The sequence below is a fragment of the Myotis daubentonii genome, chromosome 2 (assembly GCF_963259705.1).
Source record: "Myotis daubentonii chromosome 2, mMyoDau2.1, whole genome shotgun sequence".
NCBI lineage: Eukaryota > Metazoa > Chordata > Mammalia > Chiroptera > Vespertilionidae > Myotis > Myotis daubentonii.
In genome coordinates, this window is record NC_081841.1 from 53,893,662 (window position 1) to 53,920,469 (window position 26,808).

A 26,808-nucleotide genomic window follows, 5' to 3' on the forward strand; every position below is an offset into this window, starting at 1 on the left:
GGGGCTGAAGTGATGGAGAATCAGATGGAGAGAGCACACTCTGGGTGGGGAACCAATGATAACATACACCCCTTGATGGTGGGAGGGGTGTCTGTGCCTGGGGAGGGACTGCTGAGGAGCTAGGCTGTAGTCCATGGAGGAGGGCACCTTAGTATGGGTATGGGCTGGGGCCGGTGTTGGGAGGAGACAACAGCGATTGCTATGGTGTGAAGGAGGACTCTCTGCAAGGCCTAGATGTTTCCTCTTCTCCGTCCATGCCTGTGCAAAGCATGTAGACTTGTGCATGCTTCCTACTTGTGGGTATATCCCCAGGTGGGGGTGTGTGCAAGGCTCTGAGACTGGTGGTGGTGGTGGGGGGAGGCCTTTAGCTGTGCCCAGGCAATGGTAAGGTAAACCGGGGTGAATATTGCATGCCAGGGCATATGCTCTATCCTGCATGTGAATGGCAGCTGTGAGACTGCTGTGAGGGCACAGGAGAAGTACAAGCGTGGCTGAGGCATGGGACTTTTCAGTCCCTTGGTATGGATTAACCGCATTTGCTCTGTGGGGCATATGAGTACCGTATACGTGGACCCTGGTTGTGAGAGATGCACGCCCTCCTTTCTGAGAGCAGTGGCCTGGTCTGGGTGTAGGCTGCATCTATGTCCAGGAAGTGAGGGATGGTCTTCGTGAGTGGGGTGTCCGTGGGGAGTGCTGGTCATGTCATGCCTTTACAGCCATGTGAATTGTATGTTCAAATATGTGAATCCCCTGGGGAGATGTTGGGTGATGAGGGGGTGGGAAGCCTGAAAAAGATGGAGAATTTATGAGCTGCTTTTGTCGGGAGACAGTCGTAATGAAGAAAATTCAATTTTCTGCAGCTCGGAGAGTCAATATGTTAAATCTCAGAGAAGCTGTGGATTGACAGCGGAATGGCAAAGTCAATGGGACGTGCGTGGGGGAAGGCGTCTATCTGTGTCTGCAGTGAGGCTGCCTCCTCTCTGTACCCTTGAACTGCAGCTGGGGGACAGGATGGAGCAGACACGCAAGTTCCTAGAACTGCCCCAGGAGCAGCCTATCTCCCTTCCAACTTCTCCTCAGTGGCCATCTTCTCTCGCCTCCTGCTTACAGGGAGGAAGGCTGCTCTTTCGCAGGCCCAGGCCTCCCCGAGGGCCTCCTTAGGAAGTCCTTGTTGTCTAACCAGCACTCCTCTTGCTGCAGTTACTAATGTCAGAGCGGCCATCTGTAGCCCCAAGTGATTAGTAGGAAAACTTTCTTTTCTTTCTTACTTTTCCTTCCAACTCTTCCCTCAGCTACTTCATGCTGGCCTTCTGTTTCCCAGCAATTTCAACACCTCCCCTCACCCCCGCCCCAACACACAGACACCACAGTCTTTATCTCCCTCCAGCCGCCTGCTCCATGAGGCGAGCATGGGTGTGGGGTGGATGTAGGGAGAGGAAGCCGGGGATTCCTCTGTGAGCCAGTGTCACCAGGAGCCGTGATTAACCGAGCTGCTGGCTGTGTAATTGGTGTGTGCCCCGTCCCAGGGGGTCTGGTGTGTTAACAGCGGGTCCCCGTGGTGAGGAACAAGATCGTGCCCATGGCTGGTTGCACACGCTAATTAATTAGTGCTCCTCTGGTGTTAAGGAATGAGGAGGAACTGGGGTGGATGGCGGTGGGGTGTCTCAAAGCCTGAGAGCCCAGCTTTTCAGAGCCCAGAGGCCAGCCAGGGTTCTGTCAGAAGGAGGGCATTCAGGCTAGTGTACAGGGTGGGGGTCAGCGATCTGGGAGCCCACTGAAGAGAGGGTGTGGGGGGCACGGTGGCTTGGGCGCTTGGTGGTAGGTGTCCTGGGGGCCTGGGCTGGGTGGAGGGGAGGACACTTACCCTCAGCCTAAGGAGGCTTAGGGCCTGTCGTATAGCATCCTCTTTCCAGTGCCCAGAGGAAGTGTGGCAGGGGGAGGAGGTATTTCAGACCCTTCCCGTCTCATTCGTGTCTCCTCTGCCCTCCCTCATGTCACAAAATCAGCTTTTCAATCAGCTATTTCACACCCACTGTGTACACAGAGCCCCAAAGTGCTCTCGGACCTCTGTCACCTAATAATCACTGCCTTCCCCTCACCGCCCACGCAGGTACCCAGACCCCTCAGCTCCTGGGGTGATTTCTCTGAAGCCTGGGGATCTGGAACCTAGGCATCCGGGAGAAATGCCGTGGAAAATCTGAAGACGTTGGGGGAAGGGAGAAGGTTGGGACAGAGCCCCGCAGTCTTCCAGGACAATATGATCACCTATAGCAGCAAGAAAGATTAAGGTGAGAGGAGAGGACGAACTTCCAGCGAGCAGACAGCGCTCCTGTTTCCAGAAATTCTGCGCTGGAAACGGGAAGGGATCGAGATGAGAAGGGACCCTTAGGAAAGGCTCTCGCCTGGTCTGTTGGGATTCGGGGAGGTGTGCCAGGGGGTTGGGGAGATAAAATAGAGGAAACAGGCAGCAGAGAAGGTGAGACTGCGGCGGGGAATGTGCGGCTTCCGTGCGGAGGCACGAGTCCCATTCCTGCATACGGTAATTGCTAAATTACCCGCCATCTGCTCGGCTCTCAGACATAAATTATCTGCGAGGAGAAAAGGCGCAGAGGCTGCGCACTTTCCTACCCCCCCCCCCGCCCCCCGACCCGCGCTCGGAGCTGCGGGGGAGTCTTCTCTCCAGCTGGCGTGGAGGTGGAGGTGGAGGTGGAGGTGGAGGTGGAGGTGGGGGGGGGGGGGGCGACCTGATGGGGAACAGTCACCTTTTGCCTCCGTCCTCTTTTGAAGAGGAGTGGCTTCGGGTGACCCAGAAACTGGGCCCAGCGCTGCCCAAGGTCCCTTCGGGCCTGGCGGGGGCGGGCGGTGGGCTGGGGCCGGTCCTCCGGAGGCCACCGGGAGGGGGCGGGGCTGCCCTAAGGGGGGAATGAATTGCCGGCTCAGGTTTTCCCCGGTCACCCTCTTCCTCACCCCTCCCGCCCGCCCACCGCTTTGCTTGTGGGGAGATGACCCGAGCGCTCAATAACACCCCCTGGGCTGCCAGAGGAAGAGAGGGAGGGGGCAGGCAGAGGGCCTGAGGGGCGAGAAGGGGCAAGCCTCCTCCGTTCATTCTGCTCGGAGCCCTGCCACCCCCAGGCCCTGAAGGGTGGGAGAGGGGAGAGCAGGTGCAGGAGGGGTGGCTTGAAATGGGGAAAATGGAAGAGGCAGCAGGTTGAGGAGACGGAGGTAATGGGGCAGTGGAGCCCACTGGGAGGTGGCGGGCTTGTCGGGGGAGGTGGGCAAGAGAAAGAGGTGGCCAGGCTGGAGCGGGGCGCGGAGGGGAGGTGGGCAGGATGAGGGGTCAGAGCGACGGAGCGGGCAGGGTGGGGAGGGGGACGAGCCAGGGGAAGCAGTGCTAGGCGGGAACTCGGAGGTGGTCGGCCTGCCCTGCAGGGAGAGCAGGAGGCGGATCAGAGCGGGGGAGGCGGGGAGAGGCTGCCGTCCGAAGTCGGGCAGGCCCTGGGGGGGGCGGGGGGGGGCGGGATGCAGGCAGCAGAGGCTGAGACAGGGGGAAAGCAAGGGTGTTTGTGGGTCCTCGGAGGGTCCAGGAGGGTGAGGGTAAGACTCCCAGAGCCACTTCCCACTCGGGCTGAGGCCTGGCCGCGGAGCAGAACCGAGGGGGCCACCTAAGCCGCAGGGGTTGGAGGTGCGACCCCCGCTCGCCCCCTCCCCACGGCGGTTGCAGGCGCCTGCAGGGTGCGCCCCCTGTCAGGGTGGGGGCGGCCCGGGCAGCTTCCCAGTTCCGAGCGCGGAAGCCTGTGGGTTTCTTCCGAGCGATTGTTTAGTATTCATGGGGCGACGCAATCTCTCCCACATCTGCTTAGCACAGCAAGTCCTGTCATATAACTGTCTCCCGCACTGTCTGTCCATAAAGAATGTCTCGGAATTGGTGTAATTCAGAGAAATTAATGACGACTTTCCGCGGGACGGCTCCCTGGGGGATGATTAACACTTCATCGTCCATCTGATGCGCGGGGCCCAGCGCTCCATCGCGAACATTTGGGCCGTGGCCAGCCGCATTAAAGGTTATTACGGAAAACGCGACCTGCAAACGGGCGGGCGAGAGGCATCATGGACCAGGAGGGGCGGGAGTCGGTGGGGGCGGGAGTCGACGGAGGATGGAGCTGGCCAAGTCGAAGATCAAGTTTCCCGAGATGCGCGCACCTGGGGGTCTGAGGCCCAGGAAGACGGGTTTCCGTGTCAGCGACTCAGGACAGGGAGGGTGTTGGGGAGACGCTCACCACAGAGGCTGGGAAAGGGAAGGGGGTCGCTTGCCACGGGTGGACACATTGCTGACGGAGACTTTCCCGGTCTTTTAATCCTCACAGAATGATTGGGTGACTTTTATTACCCCCTCACCCTTCACAGGTGATGAAACTGAGGTTCAGAGAGGTTGTGTAAAGTGCCCAAGGTAACACAGCTTAAGAAGCAAAGGCTATGTATTAATTTAAAAAAAGAAAAAGCAAAGGCAGGATTTGAACTCAGGTCTTTGACTCCCGAACTTTTGCTCTTTCCACCACACCACTGGGCAAAGGTCTTACTCTTCTATGCATTTGCCCCAGCTTCTGGCACAAAGTGGGTGTGTGCAAGTGGGGGGTGGCAGGAGGTAGGTACTCAGAAATCTTTGCTGTATGAAATATTTTTGCAGCTTCCACTTCCATGGTGTGGGCCAGAATCCTAGAGAAAGGGAATAGAGCAAAGGAGTTCCAATTTGGGCCAGGAAACTGGAAAGAGGTTTCTTGTGGATTTCCATGCTTCCCCTGGACATTCTAGACCTCAGAACTAGAGGACAGGGCTCTTGATCCTTTGTCAGAAGAAAGGAAGGCATGAATGTGTGTGTGTGTGTGTGTGTGTGTGTGTACAAGTGTGTCTGATGTATGTATAAGTTTGTGGGTTTATGCCTGTCTGTAAATGTATGCATTTCTGAGTATGTGTCTTTGTGCTGACTATGTGTGAGAATGTTTGTGATGTATGGGTGTGTGCATATGTGTGTCTATCTGCCTGTGTACAGGTGAATGTGTGCATATGTGTATGTGTGTGTGGTGTGCCAGGGGAGCCTGAAGACTCATCGCTGAAGATATCTTTGATTTGATTTGCCTAAATCTCTAGCAGGTTCCAGGCTATGATACGTAGTGGTGTGTATCTGCTTAGGGCAGTGATGGTGAACCTTTTGAGCTCGGTGTGTCAGCATTTTGAAAAACCCTAACTTAACTCTGGTGCCGTGTCACATATAGAATTTTTTTGATATTTACAACCATAGTAAAACAAAGATTTATATTTTTGATATTTATTTTATATATTTAAATGCCATTTAACAAAGAAAAATCAACCAAAAAAATGAGTTTGTGTGTCACCTCTGACACGCGTGTCATAGGTTCACCATCACTGGCTTAGGGTGTGGGGGATTGGGTAGCCTGAGCAGTGGGTGCCTCTGGCCTGCCAGGCACAGGGGGATGGTGTCAACTTCCTGCATCTGAGACTGGGTGGAAACTGGGTCCTGAGATCTCCACTCAGGACTTGCATAGGCCCTGCTCTGCTTGGAGAGGGCAATGGGGAGGTGGGCCAGGGTGAGAGGGTACTCAAAGAGTGGAGGGGTCATGTCTATTCTCTCCCCCCCCCCCCACCCGGTTTTTGGAATAAACTTCTAACCAGGCTGCCATTTCTTATTCTAGGCTAAACTTATTCTGCCCTAGGGTGGTAGAGTCCCCAGAAATCTTTGTGTGCAAACTTCTGACTCTGGGGGACCATACCCAGCGTGAAAACTTCTCTCTTTAGTCAGCACTACCTGGGCAGGTTCAAACCAATGTCCTTGTCTCTGGGAGGCCTCTGGTAAGTCCATGGATTCATTCTTACTGACCTTCACACGAGCTGAAGCTTTCAGACTCCTTGTGCTGGGAAGTTCTTCCAGAGTCTAACCTTGAATCCTCTTGTACTTTGTGCTCACAACCCCACCCTGAGCTTGTGAAATTGGAACCTAGCACCCTCCCCATGTGGAAATAGATTCTTCTGGTTAGGGGCGTGGTCTGGAGGATAGGCACACTGAGAAAATGTGGGGCGAGGGCCTGGTGGATCTCAGAGGAGCTGGACCATTTTGGGGGAGGTGGGCAAGGACCCGCAGGGCAGTTTCGGAGACGGGAGATCAAAGGCCATAAGTTCCATCCCCCTGTTTTACAGAGAGGGGCCAGAGGCCTCAGCGGGAGAGGGTTCCCTAAATGTCCCTGCTCTGTGGTGGTTGCCTCTGGAAAACCCAGGCCCGAATCCTGATCTAGGAGCCCTTCTCGTGCCCCATTTGGAGGACCTTATACTCTGTTCGTATTCTCTGGGCTTTGGGGAGTGGGGTGGGGAGAGGGAGGGATACTGCAGCCAGACCGGCGCGGTCCCCTTCCTCTTGCTTAAGCCTATAGTGACTTTCAGCTGGGCTTCAAGGCCTCTCAACACCCGTTCTTTTAACTTCCCACTCTCCCTCCCCAGGACTCTGGTCTGTGAGATCCACCTGGGCAGCTATTCAGTATTCAGTCCTCCCTCCCCATCTCCTAGCCTCATAGTCTGTCCACAGTCTGAAGCATCTTCTCTTTTCCTCTCAGCCCTTTCCTCTCAGCAATATCACCCCATACTCTCCTCCTCTGGGAAGTCTTCCTTGATTAATCCTCCTGGTTCTAGATGCCAAACTTCCTCTTTCTAAACCACTGCCAAGGTGCCTGCAGGTCTCTCCTTGTTCTTCTCTCTCCTGTTTCCTAGCTGTGTGTCTTGTCGTCGTTCCTCCCTCTCCACTCCCCACCCACATGGCCTAGCACCCATGGGCAGGCCTGCATTTTCTCCTTTCTCCCAGGAGCCCTCTCCATGTGCCAGGTAGGTCAGGACTGCATGGGAGAACTGACCGAACCCGTCCCTGTTTTCTGTGTTCAGAGATAATGGCGTCCAACTGGGCGTCATCCCGAGGAGGGAGGCGGCAGCGTGGGCCTTTCTTTCCCTGTATGCATCCTGGTGTTTATTCTGGGTTAGACCTCACCGGCAGCTCCTGGTCCTTCTCCTCCTCGGTTGCCTCTGGCCCAGTTAACAGGCCCTTCTAGCCTACTGCTCTGGAGCCCCTGGGATGTTGGGCCTGGTGTGGGGAGCAGCAGGCAGCCCCACTGACTCCTCGCCTTGGCCTTTGCACTGCCCTTGACCATTGGTTCTGTTCAGAGTTTTCTCTCAGGCTTCTCTTCCACCCTCCCTTTCCTTCCCCCGTCCCAGTCCTCACTCAGCCCACCTATTACACAGAGCCAGAATTCTTTCAGAAAGCTGTCTTCTTCCAGAGACCGTCAGGGTTGATTCCTTCCCCCGGGAGGAGGAGCTGGGACGATTGGAGATCTGGGTGGAGGACCCGGTCCTGGCTCTAACTCTGGATCAATCGACGCATTGGCCGCCACCTTGTGGCAGGTACTGAGAACTGCAGGGTTGGGGCCCATGAGCTGAGAGGAGACCCCCTGCAAAGGGAGAGGGGATGCCTGCAGCGTTGTGCACTGTGACAGTGGTGGGCCTCAGAATTCCTAACCGACATCGGAGGTTCCCTCAGGGAGCGTTAGGATGCCTCGCTGACAGGGGAGCAGAAACTTGGAAGGGAAGCCAAATAGCAAGGGCACTTCTAGATGAAAAGAGAGAATTGAAACTCTGTCCTAAAGTCTCAAACCTACTAGTCAAACTCTTCCTCCTGAAAGGGAAACAGGCTAACACTGAAGCAGGAGGAGTCGGGGTCTGACCTGTATAAGAACTTCCCAATGAATCCCAAAGCGTTTTTGGACACCATTGCTTCTGACAGTTGCACAGCTTTTTAAAAGCCCCCACCCCATGCCCAGTGACTTGCTCCACCTTCAGGTCCCCTGATCTCATCGTGCTCAGCCCAGGTTCCTTGGCCTTTCCTACCCCAGCCTGTGTTGACCAAGATGCTGATCTGGGAAGTCCCTTCTTTGGTCTAACGGTAGCACTGGAAATGGAGAGGCCCCCATACAGCTAGCAGAGCTGCGGAAGGGAAGGTGGCAGAGCGGAAGCTGCGAGGAAGGCTCTGAGGGAGGGCAGTTCTGCCTCAGTTTCTCCTCCCATCCTCCTTCCCGCTGCCCCACTGGATCCTTGGAGATGAAGGGGACAGGACGGAGTGTTTCACTTCACTGGCGAACTCTCTCGGCTTGGAATTCAGGGTTCACAGGTATTGGGGGCAAGGTGAACCCCTGAGTTCTAATCATGGCCCTTGTTATTCTCTTCTGTAGAATGGGTCTATGGGAAGGGAATATAGTCTCCAACAGCCTGACTCCTTTTGGCCACACCTCGAGTCCCTTTGAAGCCTTTTCCTTCCTGTGCACTCAAATCCCAGTCCCTAGGGAGCCCTCTCAATGATATCTCCTTCTCTACCTCCCGAGCCGCTCCCTTCCTCGGAGGGCTTAGAGCCACGGAATCCTCCCTGCCGCCTTCCCTCTGCTTCCCCTGGCACTGCCTGGAGATCTGGCCCGGAGCCTGGCTCTGCAGGCGCAGGGTGAGGGCTGTGCCCCCGCGCCCTCCCTCAGAGGTGCCATTCCTCCGCTGGCTCATTTGCTGCCGCTGACCTTACTGAGTTAAATTAAAAAGCAATGTTCTGTGTGCAGCTCCAGCCCCATGGAGCTTGACTCTGGGAAGACGAAGACAATTACCGGCCCCTCCGTCTCCCTCTCATCTGGCTGCCTTATAATTTTTCCCCCCGCTGCCTGGTATGCAACATTTATGTTTTTAATAACACCAGAATGGTTTTGACCTTGGGAATTCATCGCAGAATGGGCACCGTGAGAGGCCCCAACGTGATTGGCATTTGTCTCAGTCCTTTGCAGGGAGAAGCCTCTGTCTGGTGCCTCCTTGGTACGGGGGAAGGAGTGTGTGGGGCCCGCGGCGCCCAGAGGGTCTAGGTGGAAATTCCAAAAGCCAGAGTGGACAAGGAGGCCGACGAGGAGAGGGAAAGAAAGGAGGGTTTCGTCTTTACGGGTTTCCCAAAGAGGATGAAAGTTGGAGTAAATTGTTTGAGAGACAGATGTTTTTCTCCTGTTTTGTAAGGAAGGAGTCCTTGATGGGGAATGGCATGGAGTATGTGTGTGTGAGCTATCCGGAAGGGGTGGTGTGTGGCTCACATGTGGGTACATACTCAGCCCATGAGCCTGAGTTTTCACATGTGGCCCCCCAGTACTGGCTCCAGCCCTCAGTCACCCTGACCTCCATCAGCTCTCCAGCTCCAGGGAGAGTGGAAGGAGTGAGGGCTAGACAGAAGACTGCGATCAGACTCAAAGCAGAACTTCCCAGCTGAGGGTAAAGCCAACAGGACAGAGCTCTCTGGGGACTTGCAGTTAGGTTTCTCCCCCGTCTTCCTGCCCTTCCTTCTCTCTCTTTTCTGCGCTTGCCTTCCTAGCTGACTCAGCATTTGAGGTTAAAGGAGGCCAATGGTAGCAAGAAGGATCTGGAGGAAGAATAGGCAGGCCAGCAGAGGGACAGGGAGAGGGGAGGGGAGGGGAGGGGAGGGGAGGGGAGGGGAGGGGAGGGGTGGGGAGGGGAGGGGAGGGAGGAGTGAAGAGCCTGGGAGAGAGGATCCCTGGGAAGAGAGAGTTGGGGCCTGGGAGGCCCTCTTCTCCATCTGTACAGGGATGTGGTAAGAGGAACCATGGTTAGAACTGGGAAAGTGCTTCTCTGTTTGCAGCTTTGAGGAGCTACTGGAAATCAGTGAAAAACACAAATTATAAATGAAGAAAAGTTCCTCTTGCAGTTCAGGAAGTAGGAAGAGAGAGGAAAGGGCTGCACTCTGAGGGCAGAGGGGGGTGTGCCTAAAGATGAGGGTGGGTCCCTGTCTCTGGTTAACAGTCCTATATGCATCAGTTATATATGTAAACACGGGGAAGGTTGTAGCTTTGATATTGACTTTTTTTTTAAACCAAGAGTTGTGAGCTGGCTTTCTACTGAGGCCTGAACAGTGTGCTTTTCTTTCAGCAGCATCAGCCGGCTCAGTGGGAAGAACCCTGCATTGAGAATTGAGAAAACTTGGGTTCTAGTTCTGGCTCCAGTATTCACCTGGGAGCCTGTGAAACGTCATTTCTTTTTTCGAGCTTGGGTGTCATCACAACCGTGAAGGAAAAGTCACAGGGTCCTTCTGTGCCAACAACCCCAGCGCTGGGAGACCAGAAAATGAAAGCGGGCTGGGATGGGTGATGGCATTTCAGGGTCCTGAGAGCCTGAGGAAGGATGCCAGTGGGGAAGGTTGCACGATATTTCCTGAATTCGGAATTTCATGAGTTCTTGCTGAAGCAAGACTCCCTCAGCTCGGGCAGCCCGGCCCCACCCATCTCAGACCTCAGCCTGGGCCGGGGTCTGGCTCTTCAGGGAGCTCTGTTCTCTGCTGCCCTCGTGTGGCCGCCGAGCCCTCCGCAGGTCGCAGCGGAGAAGGTTCCGCTCAAGTCCCTCGCCCCCTGGTGGACAGTTAGTATATTACAAGAAGAGGTCTTCGGTTGTGCAACCGCATTAAAAAATATATTTTTATTGATTTCAGAGAGGACGAGAGAGATAGAAACATCAATGATGAGAAAGAATCATTGATCGTCTGCCCACTGCACACCCCGTACTGGGGATCGACCCTGCTACCCACGCATGTACCCTGCCAGGAAATCGAACCGTGAATTCTTGGTTCACAGGCTGGCCTTCAACCACTGAGCCATACCAGCCCAGCAACCACATCCTTGCCCCCCCTACCATTTCCTGGTTTCTGGAGGCACTAACTGAGACCTCTTTAATGCTGGGAAAAATCTTCCTGAGGTTTAACTCTCTGCTATTGCCTGAAGCTTTAAGTTCTACTTTTTGGGGATATGCCGAGGAGACCAGGGCTGAGACCAAGATATTGAGCGGGGAGAACAATTTGTCTTCTTCCTCTTTGGGTTCCTTCTACAACCACAGACTCCTAGGCTCGCTGGGAGTTTTCAAAGGAAGACAATCAGGGTCTAGTGACACTCCTGGAGAAAATGGGTCTGAAGCAGACCAGGCATTACACGTCTTCCAGAGATCCGCACCTGAGCTCAGTCCGTCAGTGTCAGCAGGGAGATTGATTGGCAGGAGCCAGGAGGCAAGAGACAGGGATGATGGAGGGAGATGGCAGATGTGACAGATGCTGACAGGGCTTTTTATTTGCTGGCTCTGGAATCCCCTCCCACCCACCAGGCTGCCCTTGGCCCTCCCCTTCTAGTATTCACTGCTTACTAGTGACTGTCTTTGGGGAGAAACCCAGCGGCCAGAGCTGCATTTGGGTGGGAAAGGGAGGGAGAGGAGGAGGGTGGATGATGGAGGAGTGGTTGGAATGACTGGGATTTTGAGTGAGGCCTGAGGGTCACTGGTACGCTTGGCAGGCTTGGCAGGGGAAATTGTCCTGGGGGTTCATACTGCATTGTTAGGGGTGGATGAGTGGGAGGAATATTTAAAGGAATTGAGTTCCACTGATTTAGGCACTAATTATTGGAGAACTGGTGAAATACGAGCCAATAATTTATTGGGGCTTCCTATATACAAAGAAGGCTGATAGGTGCTCTGAGGGGATAAAAGAGGGGCCGACATATTTCCTGCTCTCCTTCCTGTCCCATTTCTCTCTGGACTTGTTGCTCCTCGTGTTCCTGTCTGAGGGGTGTAAGGAGCTGCTTGGCAATTCTCCATCCGGATGCTGAGCAGAGCTCCCAGGCATATTTCTTCACATGCCTGCCCCCCTCCAGCAAAGCACCCCCAATCGGCCTCCCACCTCTCCTCATTCCTTTTTTCTTAGAATGCACAAGACGTGTGGGTACCTGGGTGAGAGAGGGGGCCCTGAGTGCCCTCCCAGAATTCCCAGTGGCTCCCAGTGGAGGAACTGGGGCCGGGGGAGGGGTGAGGCACACAGCCCTGGGACCGGCAGCAGGCAGGCAGGGCGGGGCCCAGCATTGGGAGTCGGAGACTGTTCCGCGAGGAGGAGAATGCTGCAGTCGGAGCCCGTGCTGCATCCTAATCAGTGCTGCGGCGGCTACGCCACGCGGCCGGCCGTCAATCTTCCACACAAAGGGTCGCCCGCCCCGGCCCCCTCAAAGCCCTCCGCATTGCCCCCCCCCCCCCCCCATAACTGCGGGGCCGTGCAAAGCGGCAGAGAAGGGGGTAGACAGACACACAGGCAGGGACTGAAAGACCCAGGAAATTCAATCCAAGACCCAGAGTGGGACCAGAAGGCAGAGTCAGGCACAGCGCCCTGGAGATGACAAGAGGCCGAGACACAAGTGAACAGAGACCTCGGAGAGAAGAGGCAGAGCCCGGAGGGAGAGAGGAAAGACAAAGGGCACAGAGCTGAAGGCAGACACAAAGGCAGACACACCAAAGGCCAGAGAAAGCAGAGGCGGGCAGGGACTCCGAGAGGGGAGTCGATCAGGCTTAGGAGAAAACCGAAAAACCATGAGCCCAGAGCCAAAGACGGAGCAACCTGGGGCCTGGCTGAGAAGATACTAGAGACGTGTGCACAGAGACAGAGGGAGGGAGAGGGAGGAGGGGAGGGGAGGAGGAGGTAGTGAGAAGGGCCAGGTAGAGGTTGCAGAGGGTGGGATGGAGGCTCTGGGGCAAGGGCCCTGCTGGCCTCTCAGGACCTGGGACTCAGGTGGGAGGAGAGGCTCATAAGTGTGTGTGTGTGTGTGTGTGTGTGTGTGTGTGTGTGTGTGTAAGGGGAGCAGGAACACAGCAATTCTAAGCTCTATTCAGAATGCCAGTCATCTGGTGAGCTAGACCTCCACACACCCTCCCTCTGCAGTGCCTGCTCTGAGCAATGCAGTGTGTGTGTGTGTGTGTGTGTGTGTGTGTGTGTATCTGGGGGGCGGGGGGCAGGACAGAAAAGGGTGGAAGTGAGAGAAAGACTGACATAGGTAAAGAAATGGCAGAGCCCGAACAGAAATCAGAGGGAAAGAAATTGATATTGAAAAAGGGAGGAGAGAAATCAACAGAAGACAGAGAAATTCAGGGGTGGAGAAAGAAATATGATGGATGAGTATGCGGGTGGAAGGCAGGGAGAGGGAGGGAGGCTCCATCTGCAGGAGGGAGAGGGGCACGGAGGCAGTGCCTGCTGTTGAGACTAAGGGGAAGTGGGTGGGAGAAGCAGGCAGGGCACCGACCTCCCCAAAGAGGTTGGGCTGGGATAAAACAACCCCATGGTGATCGGGAGGCAGTCAGTGAGGGGATTTTTAGGGCGATCTTGCCTTTTTAAAAAAACAAAAAACAAAGATACTAGCCCACAGCATGGCCTCTTCCTCAAAGCAGCGCTTGCAGGTGCTGGTGCAGCTGCCTGGGTCATTCCTGACAGTTCTCGTTGGGGATCGGCGATAGGGCCTGCAGTACAGCTCTGAGCATCCTCACCAGAGCTCACTTTTTATCCTTTAGGGTGGATCTAATATTTGAAAACAGCCAAGTTTTCTCCTGGATAATAAGGCAGAAGCCAGTCAGTAAGCAGTGTTTCTGGTTAAGAGCAAGGTGAATACACTGGAGGGTGTGCCCTCCCCCCAAGTGGCCTTGAAAGGTCATTTTGAAGGAGATACTTGCAGGATGTGACAGAAGGAGACTTTCCTAGTGGCTGCTTGAGGCCCAGTTTCATTTTTCCATCTGTTTGTTAAAACGAGGTGGTAGTAGCTGCCCTGGCTAGTTTGGCTCAGTGGATAGAGTGTTGGCCTGTGGACTGAAGGGTCCCAGGTTAGATTCCAGTCCAGGCACATGCCCAGGTTGCTGGCTCGATCTCTGGCCCTGATCCCTGGACCTGTGCAGGAGGCAACCATTTGGTGTGTCTCTCTCCCATCAATGTTTCTGTTTCTTTGTCTATTCTTCTCCCTTCTCTCTAAAAATCAATGGAAAAATATCCCCGGGTGAGGATTAAAAACAAACAAAACAAAACAAAACTAGGTAGCAGTGCTCCCAGGAGCATCACAGCCTGGTGTGGGGGGAGAGGCCTGGAATTTGACAGAAATACTCTGTCAGGTGGTCCTGCCCCCGGGAGTTTAGAGTTCCCCTCTCTGCCAACATCATATGCAAAGTAACCTGCTGGCACCACAGCACAGATCAACAAGGGCAAATGACTAGGGAAAACTCAGGATCTGGGAAGGCTGCCTGGAGGAGGGGAGTTATGAGTGGGGTGTGGAAGGAGAAACCCAACAGGGCATGGAATGGAGTAGAAGGGGAGGAGTACCTCCCCTGATGTTCTGAGGCAGGATGAGCAAGCTATAATGGAGGCAGACGATAGCATTGCTGGACGGGAATAAAGAATTGGGCTGGGAACCATCATAAAGATAATGGAGAGGGGCAAAGTTTGAAGGCCAGTCTGGGTGACCTGAATTTGCTCCCAGAGAATTGGGGCCCACTGGAGGGTACACTGACATGTGTCAGGCAGTGGTGCGTGTGCACATTTGTCTGTAAAAGGGTGTACCCAAGTTTGCACGCCTTCTCTGCGTGTGCGGTTGTGTGTGTGTGTGGGGGGAGAGGGGTTGGGGAGCGGGGGCGGGGCATACACATTCAGGTGGCTTTGTGCCCCAGGCCCTTGTCTTTTTATCTCTGTGTGTGATTGGCATGTCCTTATGAGAGCATTTTTTCATTTGTGTGTTTCTGTGGTCATGTATGAATGTATGAATGTTATCTCGATTGCTTTTTGTCTATTTTGACTGCATGCGGAGGCGGGCAGCGTGTGTGTGCTCGCCCGCGTCTGCAGGAGGAGCGGGCCGGCAGGGAGCCCTGGCTGCCCAAGCATCACCGTCTGTCTCTTTCCCTTCACTGGCTCCGTCTGCCCTCACTGAGGTCGTGACAAGGAGGCACACAGCAAAACGGCCAACTGTTATACCCAGAGAGACCAGACATTGTAAGCCACGCTCAGACTCCCCCTGCGGGGGAGACACCTGCGTGCGCAGCCAGAGCGACCCACCACCCGACAGACACAGAGTCCTGCGCGCACGGCCGCTCTGGGGCGCGCTCTGGGGAGCAGGTGCACTCACGTGCACACACGTGCTCAGGCACACACAGGCCCACCACGGACTGACACACCACGCGCATGACCTCCCTCTCCCCACCTCCATCACTCCACCACCTCCAAACGCCTGCCAGAGTTTGGTACTGGGGGGATGGCGGCGCTCACCCTGACCTCGGCGCCAACCGCCGGATGTCTAATGGCTCCTCGGGCTGTGGAAGGGGCGGTGGTGGTGTGTGTGTGTGTGTGTGCGCGCGCGTGTGCGGTGTGTGTGTCCCTTCTTTCACTCCTTCCCCAGCCCCGCCACCTCCCACCTCCTCCCACCCCCCACCTTCCGGCTCGCAGTTTCCGCGATCGCCGGGCGGCCGAGAATTCATTAGCGGGGGCGGGTCCGCGCGGCGCGGCGCGGCGGAACGTTTTAATTAGGCCTGAACAATAAACAAGCTCAACGAGCTGCGCAGGGCTCCCCGGCGGGCCCTCAGCCTCCTCCGCGCCGCGCGGACTCATTACGGCTGCAGCCAATTTCATGCCCGCGCCCGGGCGGGGGCGCGCTCGGGGCTGCGGGGCGCCGGGCGGGGGCGTCGGGGCGAGGGCAGCGCCACCGGGCGCGGCGCCCGCCCTGCCGGGCCCGCTGCTCCCCGGTTTTCCACCCTCCATCTGCCTTTCTCAGTGTCCTTGAGAGGAAGGTCCCCCCCCCCCCCCCCACCAGACGACCGGTGGCGCGAGCGTCTGGCTCCCTTTTCCGGGCCTGTCTCTCTCCTTCGCTCTCCCCGCCTCGCTCCCTCTCCTGCGGCGGACTCCAGCTGCCTCTCCCCGCTCTCCCTCCTCCCTCGCTGCCTCTTTCTGCCGCAGTCGCCGCGCCTCTCGCACAGGGTCTCCGCTCCCGCTGTGCACACTTTCGCCTGGACTTTAGCTTTCCTCCCCGCCCGCCATGCCGCCGTAGACGACTCCGCATGGTTGTCCTTCAGCTCCGTTTACCACGGCCCCCCCCCCCCCGCCCCCAGTCTCCATCCATCTCTGTTTTCCCGTCGGGTTCTTTCTCGGACTGGCCCCTCCACCCCTAGGTTTCAGGTGTGGTGGTGGTGGTGGTGGGGGGGGGGGGGCTTTTCTGGAGTTTGCCTCCTTTCTGTGCAGCTACAGGCGTCGCCCGTTTTCTCCCAGCCTCTGCCAGGACGTCCCTGGTTGTGGTGACCGTCAGCAGTGGGCCTAGGGCTGAGTTTGAACCCCAGCCCAGTCCTCACCACGCAACCTCTTAACCTGGGCTTACGCACCTGTAAAATGTGGGAAATAATTTCAGGTGCTTCAGTGGGCTTGTGGGAATTGGCGATGTGATTACCAGTGTAACATGCTTGGCACAGGGTATGTACTCGATATATATTGGCTCATGTTGTCACTATTCGCCCTTCCTCCGTCTGCTCCCCCAACTCCTTAGCCTGAAATAAAATAAAAAAATGGTTCGAGGAGAGAAGAATCAATCGAAGATCAGGAATTTCATGCACTAAGCTCTGAGCACAGGACATGCCTGTGAGTATGGACAAGAAGGGAGGATACGAATTGGATTGAACTACAGAACACCGGCGCAGTGCTCTGGGCAAACCCAAACCCAGGGAGTACGGAGGCGACTGCGGCAGAAGCAGCAACACCGTGTGTAAATGGTGTCTGCCGCAAGGCTGCAGTGAGTCTGGGATCTGGCTCCCCCATAATCCCACCCCAGACAGGAATTGGACCCCTAGAGCCTCAGACTGGCATCCTCCCGCCCCCAGGCACGTCCACCCCTCAAAAGGGGCCCTGGATTCCTAAAGGAATCAATTCCCTCCAGCTGCCTGTCTCCTTGACCCTAAACCGGTGGTTCTCAACCTTGGCTGCACATTAGAATCACCTGGGAATCTTTAAAATCCTGATTTCTGGGCCCCATCCTCCGGAAATTCTGTTTCTTTGTTATGGGGTGGGGCCACAACATTAGTAACACACAAAAAAAACAGAATTTCCGGAGGATGAGGCCCAGAAACCAGGATTTAAAAAAGATTCCCAGGCGATTCTAATGTGCAACCAAGGTTGGGAACTACTGCCAACCTTACAGAGCTAAGTGCCGGAATTTTACCCCTCCTTGGGTTTCTTTCTCATATCCGTGCTCTCTCCTGGAGCAGAAATTAGTGAGTTACACTCTACCCCGGAGAGTGAGGGGAGACCCAGTGGGAGGAGCACAGGCCCCACTGCCCTAGACGGATGGGAAGATGAGGCCGATAGCCCAGACCCAGAGGTGCAGTGCTGGGCACCCCCTCAGCAAATGCTTGTGACTTGAGTTGGTCAAGAGCAACTGGACCAAGCCCCATGACCCTGATGATGGGAGACTAGAAATGACCAAGGGAGGGAAGATGGAGGGAGACATAGAGGAAGCCCAGAAGGTTTCTAGAAGACAAGCAGGAGTGAAACTGAGAATGCGTTATCTTGGGGTAGGGAATGACCCTGGAGGTAGATGAGGAGAAATGTGTAGGTGTGCATGTGTGTGTGTGTGTGTGCTCGCATTGGGGAGGCAGAGCGATGGAGGAGGCAGGGTTTGGGAGGGCAGGTTTGCTGGAGGGAGTGGGCAGAAAGCTTGGGCTGAGATATCCTGGAGGGCCACCCCTCCAGGGGTTGGACCTGTGATAGGGGAGCAGCGGTGGCGGGGATGTGGGGCAGCAATGTAAAATGTTTCATGTTGTAGCTCCATCATGACTCTGGGCTGGGTGGGCACGATGCTGGGAAGCCAGGCTGATTTCTCTGGCCTTGAGGTGTCCTCATATGGTATGAAGATGAATGAGCCTGGATTTCATGGGCAAGTGAGCCATGGCTGGGTGGAGACAGCTGCTCAGGCAGTGAAATGTGGGGAAGAGGCCTCTGGGGGTCAGTAGACAGAAAGAGGGAGGAGACAGGGATGGGGATGGGGAGGGGTGACGGGGGAGACTGAAGGCTTTGAGACCTTTACCCTGGCTATCCCCTTTACTCACCCTTTTCATGGACTGAGTTGTGCATTTTGAAGCTAAAAAAAATTTCCAAATAGATGGGTTTGGCCTTCCATTTTCAGAAGCTAAGGTATTAGACAAGTTAACAAATGAGGCTTAGACAAGGAAACTAATTTGCTAGAGGTTTCCTGTGCTGAATATGCTGAAAAGGGTACAAGAGTCAGGTCTTTAGCCCTTTGGGGCATAATCTCTCCTAGTTAGGCCCCAAGCCTGGATGATTCCCAGCGCAGAATCTGCAGGAGTTGGCACCAGAACACAGCAATTTGATTCCTTGCTCTGCCACTTACCAGCTCTGTGACCTGAGGCAAGTTACTTAACCTCTCTGTGCCTTAGTTTCAATATCTACTAGTATAAAATGACAATATCAATACCTGCTTCTGTGGCTTGTTATTCAGGATAAAATAAGATTTATGTAGAAGAACTGTGTACAGATTTATAAATGTAAATGTATTAGCATTTTTAGTCATCCTCATCCTTATCTTTGATATCTTCCCAGCTTATTCTCTCCATACCTGCTGAGCACATCAGCCTCCCACCTCCCAAGCCCTTTGTACCCTCCAGCCTCTAAACCTGGCATTTACTTCCCTCCAATCTTGTTTTATACTCTCAATCTCTGTTCTTATCTCCTTTCCATCGGTCCCTCAGCCCGTGAAGGATTGGGCTCTATTAACTTAATATACTTCCCCCCCCCTTCTTCTCAGACTGGGTTTCTTGTCTGGTGTATCTCTCTTCTCACATCAGAGAGCAGGCCCCTGTCTTCTCCTCTCTTTGGACCTCTCCCTCCCCCCAGGATTGGGTTCACAGGGCGAGCCCAAAGAATGGACATCGAGAGGCGCAGAGAAGTTGAAATAAAACAGGAGAGGGAGGCCTGGGGGACAGGATACCAGTCTCGGCGTCTGCATATGGGGCTCTACCGACAGGCTGTGTGATCCTGCCTGAAGCACCTTTGCCATGACCTGGGGAGGGGATAGCCATCTCCCCTTGGATCTAAGGGTTAGAGGGGAGTTATTTTCCTAACGTTTAGAGAGACTGTATTTTGCCCCGTGATGTGGGAGGCATCATCTGGAGGTCAATCCCACATGAAAAGAAATAGCAGCCAAGAGAGGGCTTTCCTGTTCCTGTTTGTGTGTGCGCACTTCTCATTTGTTCTAGCCTTTACCAACCCTGACGAAGGAAGTCCTTGCCAAAGTATATTCCAAATTGCTTTTGCTGAAATTAAGCTCATCTCTTTAGTGGAGGTATTTTCTAAAGTCCAGGACCTGGTTCAGTATCTTTCATTAAAGATGTGTGTGTGTGTGTGTGTGTGTGTGTGTGTGTGTGTGTGTGTGTGTGTGTGTAGGAATGTAAAGGGTAGCACATGGAGAAGAAATGTAATTACCCAGCTCCTGGCTTTAATTACACGTAAGCCCTGTACATTCTGAATGTTATTAAACTCCCAAGTGTCCATGGGGGTGGGATGGACCTGGTGGTTTTTCCTCCCTGATCATCTCTGCAGGGCTTCTCTGGAAGGTTCCCTCTCCACCCTCCCTCCGCATCCCAGCCTCTGGCTACATACCATTTCTCAGTGCTACAGGTGGCGCTATAAATCAGCTCTCCCAGAAAGGAGCGATCAATGTCCAGTCCAGGTGTCCCACTGGCTCTTTATCTTTCCCAGGATCCTCTGGTTCCTTCTCTCCAAACCCATATGCTCTCCGGACACCACTGTTTTTTGTTTTTTGTTGTTTTTTTTTTGAGAACCTACTTGGCTGTTTTGAAGGGTGGGGCTCTCCCTGCAAGGAGCCCCCTCTCCTCCTAAGTGGCTTACTAATTACAAACAGAGAAAGCCTGGTCTGTGAAGTTCGCCTGTCTCAGCTCCCTGGCTTGGTGGAGGGAGCCAGGAGCTGGGGGGATTTAAAGTGCAATTTCCTGTACCTTTTTCATTTCCTGCTGGGAGTTGTGCAGAGCAATAAGCAAGGTGGGTGGCAAGGGCCAGCAGCCTGGGCAGGTGGGGGATGGGCGGGGGAAGCATCTCCCTACACTGTTCTGCCATCTCCCCCTTTTCAGGTTTCAAGGTGAGTTCCCTGGGGCTGGGGCACTTGATAAATCAGTTCCTGGCACTCCTTCCGATCCTGCTCTTACCTTCTTGAGGTAAAGAAACTGAGTAGAGAGGGGTTGGGAGATGATCCAGCTCCAATTAGTAGAATAAGAGATGAAGGGACAGGAAGGAATCTTAGAAACCCTGCGGCTCCCCTCAGGTTACACGTAAGGAAGAACACTCAGGCCTTGGAGAGGGCATAACCCGCCCCAGGTCAACAGCTGGTGGTGGGCTGGTGCGGCTGGGATGTATCTGCCTCTCGTGACTGGCTGTGCAGTGCTCTCCTCGGTCAGAGTGGGCTGTGGGCCTGTGATGCCGCTGCCCAGTGTGTGCCTGGGTAGGGGGGTTGTGGGATGAGATGGGAGGAGGTGGGATAAGGTGTAGGGGCATATGGGGAAGTATCTGGAAAGCTAGGGGTCCAGGTCCTGAAATAGTCACCCTTTGGTGGGGCTTGTAGAAGAGCACAGGGAAGTTCAACCTTGGGGAAGTCTGTGAGCTGGTCCAGGAAACAGACTTGTGGATACAGAGGAGAGAGGGAGGCATCGCGGCTCTTGGAAACGATTAGCCCCACATCTCTTCTTACCCTCTCCACAGTCAGAGGTGGGTGGGGTGGGGGAGGGGGCACGGTAGAGGACAAAGGAGCCAATTATTGAGTGAGTGGATTAATTGATTAATTGTCCAGAAGCTTCAAAGCTCCCCCAACAATGGCATCCTCTCCTCCCCCCAACCCCAGTCAGGCATGGCCTCGGTTGGCCCGGATTATTAATTAGGGCTTGAAGTCATTTAACGATGATTTCATTATCGACGTGCTGTCTGTCTTGGGCTCTGCCCGGTTGCCAAGGAGACTCTGATCGATTGCCTTCCGGCCTCCTCCGAGTCTGCGGGCTCCTGCCTCTCGGCGAGCACTTCCTAGCGGCCGCCTCTGGTACTGCAGAGTTTCTCAGTTCTCAGCTGTGTTTGACCCAGCCGAAGAGTTAGAGCCGCCTGGGAGTTTGGGCTGCCCAGCCTTGCTCCCTGTTCCAGATGTACTGTTGCGAGGGCCCTGGGGGATTGGTCCTCCTTTCCCCTGGTTTATGAAGTCCCTCTGATTCTGCCTCTGGTGGCCACCAACCCAGACCTCTTTGAGATGGGTATAAGAAGAGGTAAATGACCTCAGTTGTTGCCAGGTGCCTCTGAATTTAGCTCTGGGAGGCCCAAATCACCTGTGATAAGGTTCTGTTCTTCTTGCTTCTGCAGTGGTTCTCAACCTTGGCTGCAGATTAGAATCACCTGGGAATCTTTTAAAAATCCTGATTTCTGGGCCTCATCCTCCGGAAATTCTGTTTCTTTGTTACTAATGTTGTGGCTCCACCCCGTAACAAAGAAACAGAATTTCTGGAGGATGAGGCCCCGAAATCAGGATTTTTATAAGATTCCCCTGTGATTCTAATGTGCAGCCAAGGTTGAGAACCACTGTTCTAAAGAGATACGTTGAGCTCTAGTGATTACACCTGATCTCTGGGGCCTTAAATGTGGCTGGCAGGGAAGTGGGCGGGGGAACAATTCCCCTTTAGACTACTTCAGTTAATGTTCTTAGGGCCTTCCCTGGCCCTCAGGGTTGCAAAGAGAGCTAGTCTTTGCAGAGCTCTGTTACTCCTTCAGCCTCAAGAAAGCCTGGGGAAAGGTAGGGTCCAGCTTCCCATGCTATCTTACATCTTCAGAAACTGGTTACTCCCTCACTGGTCCCGTAAAACTAGATTCACACATGTACATTGGCCTCGGGATCTCTTGATGCCTGAGTTTCTCTTTTTGTGGGTTTCATGTATATGTTTGTGGGGGCCTGTTAGTAGAGAGTTGCTTGATGGCATTGATGGTGACTTCTCAGAAGGTGTCTAAATTGTTGACCCCACAGTAATAGACAGACACTAGTATCTTATTTTTGGTATATTCTGCACGCTGAGTATTTAGCTCTCAAACACAGACATCTTCCCAGCCCTTCTCTCTCCTCACTCTTCTCCACGTGGTCCCTAACCAAAGTCCGTCCCCAATACTTCCTCCAGAGCTTGCGTCCCTTGCCTGCCTTCCTCTAATCCTCTTTCTCCTCTACTCAGCTCCTTCCTGCACTGGCTGTGCCAGGCTGCATTAGCTCTGAAAAATTTAGGGCTGAGCTTCAGGCCTCTTTTGGTTGCAGCATTTTGGGGGACAGAGGAGGGGATGCAGGCTGGGTTTTTATGTCTGTGTAGGGGTCTCAGATCCCCCAGGTTGGCACTGGGAGAGAGCCTGGGGGCAGCTATGGCAGCAGCTTCACCCTATCAGCTTTCTGGGCACATCCACCAGCGAGCAGCACCTGAGAGGGAACGGGCTCAGCAGCGAGCCGAGTGAGATTGAAGAGGATCATAAAGAAAATATATATCCTCCTCCCCGGCCTCGCTCCCTCCTCCTGCTCTACACTTGCCTCCTTCTCTCTCTTTGTCTTGCTCCCTCCCCCCTCCTCACAGCATCCCTGTTTTCTTTGTTCCTTCTTTGACTCCTTCACCTTCATCTCTGTCTGGCAGATAGGTCTGTCTGTCAGTCTATCTGTCTGTCTCTCTGACTCCAGATAATTTTTGGTCTGAGTTTTTCTAGAACTGTATCTGCCATCAGTTACTTTCTCTCCCTCCTTCCTTCCCTGCCTCAGTCTCTGAGGGTCTCCTACCACCACATGTTTATGAGTTTCATCAGGTGAGCCTTTTAGTCTCTCCATCCCCATCTCCTCCCATCTATCTCCTTTTGCTGCCTTCCCTGTCACTGTTCCCATCTCTTGCCTTCTCTTTCATCTCTCTTTTCCGCTCTCTTATCTCTGTCTCTTTCAGCCTCTTCCCCTGTGTCTGGCTCACACTCCTGCCAGTCTCTTGCCCGTCCCTCCTCCCACCCCTCAAGGTTCAGATGCCTCCTGTGAAATCACCTGGATGGGCTCCAACTGTCAGGTCCCCCCATTTTGTACCGACTCCTCCAAGAGAGATTTATGGCACCAACCCTGCATCCTCTGCATTCCCCCCAGCCCTGGACCAGCTCTTTTCATTACCTGGTGATTATCTGGGGGCCCTGGCATGTCCCCCAGCCTCCCACCCCCTACACAGCAGGCAGTGAATAGCACAGGGAGAAAGGGGAAGGGATTGCTCTTGGGACCAGATGCAAGGACATGGAGACCCTCCCCCTACACCTGCCCTTCTTTCCCTCAAGCAGATGCACATCTGGGAAAACCCCAGCTCGAGGCCGGGGAAGCCAGCCCAGCACTGCGAACAGACATAAATCAAACACCCAGATGCTCCTCCCCTTCTGTTCTGTCATTACAGCCATTGTTCCAATTCCTGCCTGTCTGCTTTGCCTCTAGGAATTTTGGCTCTGTAGTCTTGGCTGGGGCCACTCATCTACTACCCAGGATCGTGCCTGGAACAAAGGAGGTGCTCAATTAATGCCCCACGCCTAATGGAGCCGCATTAGGCAGCGTCTATGTGATTTTTAGGTTTCCCTCATCGGAGGTTCTTTCTGAGAGCTGGAGCAATTCTTTCGGCTCCAGTTTCAATATAGTTTCAATGTCTTAGTATAGTTTGTATAGAGTCTACCTCTTCCGGGTCCCACCTCTCCCCTCCTCCTCCCTCCCTCCCTCCCTCCCTCCTCCACTCCAATCGTGCCCACACCTGATGTAGGGTTTAGAGGAATAGTGACCCTATCACATAAAGGCAGCGGTGTCCCCTTTCCTCGAGACCGATGGCTTCTTGGGCTGACCCCTTCCATTCAGCCCTCAGTTTCTAGTAGCTCCGCCTTCTCCATCCTGGCAGCTCACAGCCTTGTCTCTGTGTGATGGTTAACATTGGGGATGGAGGAGGCACCTTCCTTTGGTCACTGTTTCAGGGTCTTGGAAGCTCTATTTTTTGAACAGGAAGCTCTCTAGGCAGGGACTATCTTTTTCATATTTATTTCCTCCCTCACAATGCGTATTCAGTTAGAATATGTTATGAACGCTGAATAACTGCTTCAGGAAATCCCTTGTGGTGAAACTTAAACTAGTTCCCTTTTAGTTTTATCTCTGGAGTGATGGGAAATGTGGTGAGGGGGGCAGGATGGGTGGCGGTAGGAGTATTCCAGCGAGACTCGGAGGCACTTATATCTTCGTTTAAACACAGTGGAGATTCTTTCAGTGGTTCTTAACCTTCTGGCCCTTTAAATACAGGTCCTCATGTTGTGACCCAACCATAAAAATTATTTTCGTTGCTACTTCATAAGTGTAATGTTGCTACTGTTATGAATCGTAATGTAAATATCTGATATGCGGGATGGTCGTAGGCGACCCCTGTGAAAGGGTCGTTTGACTGCCAAAGGGGTCGCGACCCACAGGTTGAGAACCGCTGCGTTTAGTTGGATCTGGGACTGACTGGAGGCAGGGCTCCACCCCCTCCCCAGACTCTCCTCCAGCCAATTGAGAGTCTGGAAAGCGGGTTTACTGCTAAATCCGGCTGCTTTCACCCCTCCTCACCCAGACGGGGCTCCCACTCGGCTTCCTTTGCCCACCTCCTGCTGTCCTCCTGGGTCTCCTTCTCACTTCCCCATCCCTTCCCATAGTCCCGCCTCCTCAGGGCCCCGCCTCCCGGGGTTCCACCTCCTCAAGGGGACCCTCCCGAATCCTGCTCAGCCAAGCCCCTTACCTGTCTCTGGGTTTGGCTCGCATTTTTCTCCTTGGGCCTTTCTCCTTTGGGTAGAAAAGACCATGGGTAAGTTATAGACTTGGTAAGAAAACAGACGCAGAAAGGAAGGCAGGGCCCGCAGTGCTGCTGGCACTAGAAGCTCAGTGGGGTTTGAGCAGAGGGCATTCCATGGCGCCAGGGCAAGACTTCAGATTGAAGGGTGCAGGCCTGAGGCAGGACTTCGGGTTGAAGGGTGCCCTCCGAAGCCTTGCGAGCTTGGGGGAAGGCGGGTAGGTTTGCTGAGACCAGAGTGTTTTGGAGACCTGCTGAGACCAGAGTGTTTTGGAGACCGACATGCCATTCTCCTCCAAACCAGGAAGTCCTCAGCAGAGCTGCTCCTAGGAAGTATGATTTAGGGGAGTAAGTCCTGGGCCCTCTCCTCCAGCTCCTCCCCTCCTGTCTGCCTGCCCTCCTTCCCGGCCTTACTTCCTGTCCTGTGCGGCGCTTGCTTTGTTCATCTTTGTCTTCCCCACAGGGCCCCGCACATGGTATGCTTAGGCATGGTCGCTGGATGAATGAAGATTCTTCCACCTGGGTCTGCTGCCTCCGACACGTTTGCCTCCCTTTCTCACTTATGATTCTGAAAGTATCCGTGTCTTATCTTCATAGGGAGGGATGGTGGAGAACTGCGCAGAATGCCAGCTCCGGTTTTGTAAGGTGGTCCACAATACTGAGGGAGGGTTTGAGGGTCTTCTTCCTAGATGCTCAAGGATCTAGATTTGCATTTTCACAGCTGCGGAAGGTAGTCTCCCAGCCATTCTTATCTAATTTAAGAAAGCTGTGGTGGAGATTATACCCAGAAGGAAAGATTGTAAGTTCCATTGGGGGTGTGGTCTTTAAAGCACTGTATGGAGGCTTGTCTGAGGGCCCAAGTATATTGTTAATGAGTCAGTGCTAAATAAACCTTGGAGGTTGATGGTTCTGTTCTCTCTTGGAATCTATCAATTTTATGAACATGATAGACATATTTATTGATTGATAAAGGCTTGGAGGAAAAGCCTGAAATAGGACTGGCTTCGTGGGTCTCCAGGAGGCAATTTGCTGCTCTCACAAGACATGTTTGCAACTCTTTAATTTCTAAAGCCCGAGGAGTCTTACATTGTCTCTCCCCACTGCCCCCTCATCACGCACACACACACTTTGGGCAATACCCCCGCCCCTGAAACTCAGACGACAGTTATCCATCCATGAATGCATGACACCTGTTTTGCTGATTATATGTGACAAATGTCTAGTTCTAGGTTGTCTTTCTCTTGCTGCCCAGCAGCTCTTGGGCAACTTCTCTGTTATCAATGAAAATGTGATGTGTGTCTCCAGAAGGCAGACTCATTTTAACCTTAGTTTAGGCAAAAATACTTTCCTTTAAAAAGTACATTCCAAATTAATACAATAATTTTTGGATTATATTATTTTGGTTAATCTCTGTTCCTTTTTATCTTTTACTATTGAAGAAATCACAAGGCAGGTTGGGGATTAGAAAGAATCTGGGAACAATAATAAAGAGAGTCTCTTAGAAGTCATGGTGCCAGAGGCTCTTCGTTGTAGATTATGATGTATGGGCTCAGGGTGAGACAGGTGGGTCTTGGTGGAGAAGTCATATTGACCTATTTTTGGATGAGAACTCAGGACATTGAGGCATGATACAATTTTCATATGACGCAGATGATCTGGTGTCATTCTTAATACAAAAAAACAAAACAAAAATTAATTTTCCAAGGGAGATGGTGGGACAGCTACCTAGGGCTATGCAAGGAACCAAGCAAAGTCTGGTGAGTGAGAAGGCAGAGAGAGAGAGAGAGAGAGAGAGAGAGAGAGAGAGAGAGAGAGAGAGATTGAACTATTTACATGGGAGGACAGAGGACACATTTAGAGATATAAAGGGAATGTCCAGAGAGATAGTTGGCATTTCCTAAGCCACCTGCGTGCAGTGCGTTGTCGTGGGTGTTGGGAGGACGTACATGGAAGAAGGGGCCACGAGACTCTGACCACTCACAGCTGTTAGTCTAAAAGCAGAGATAA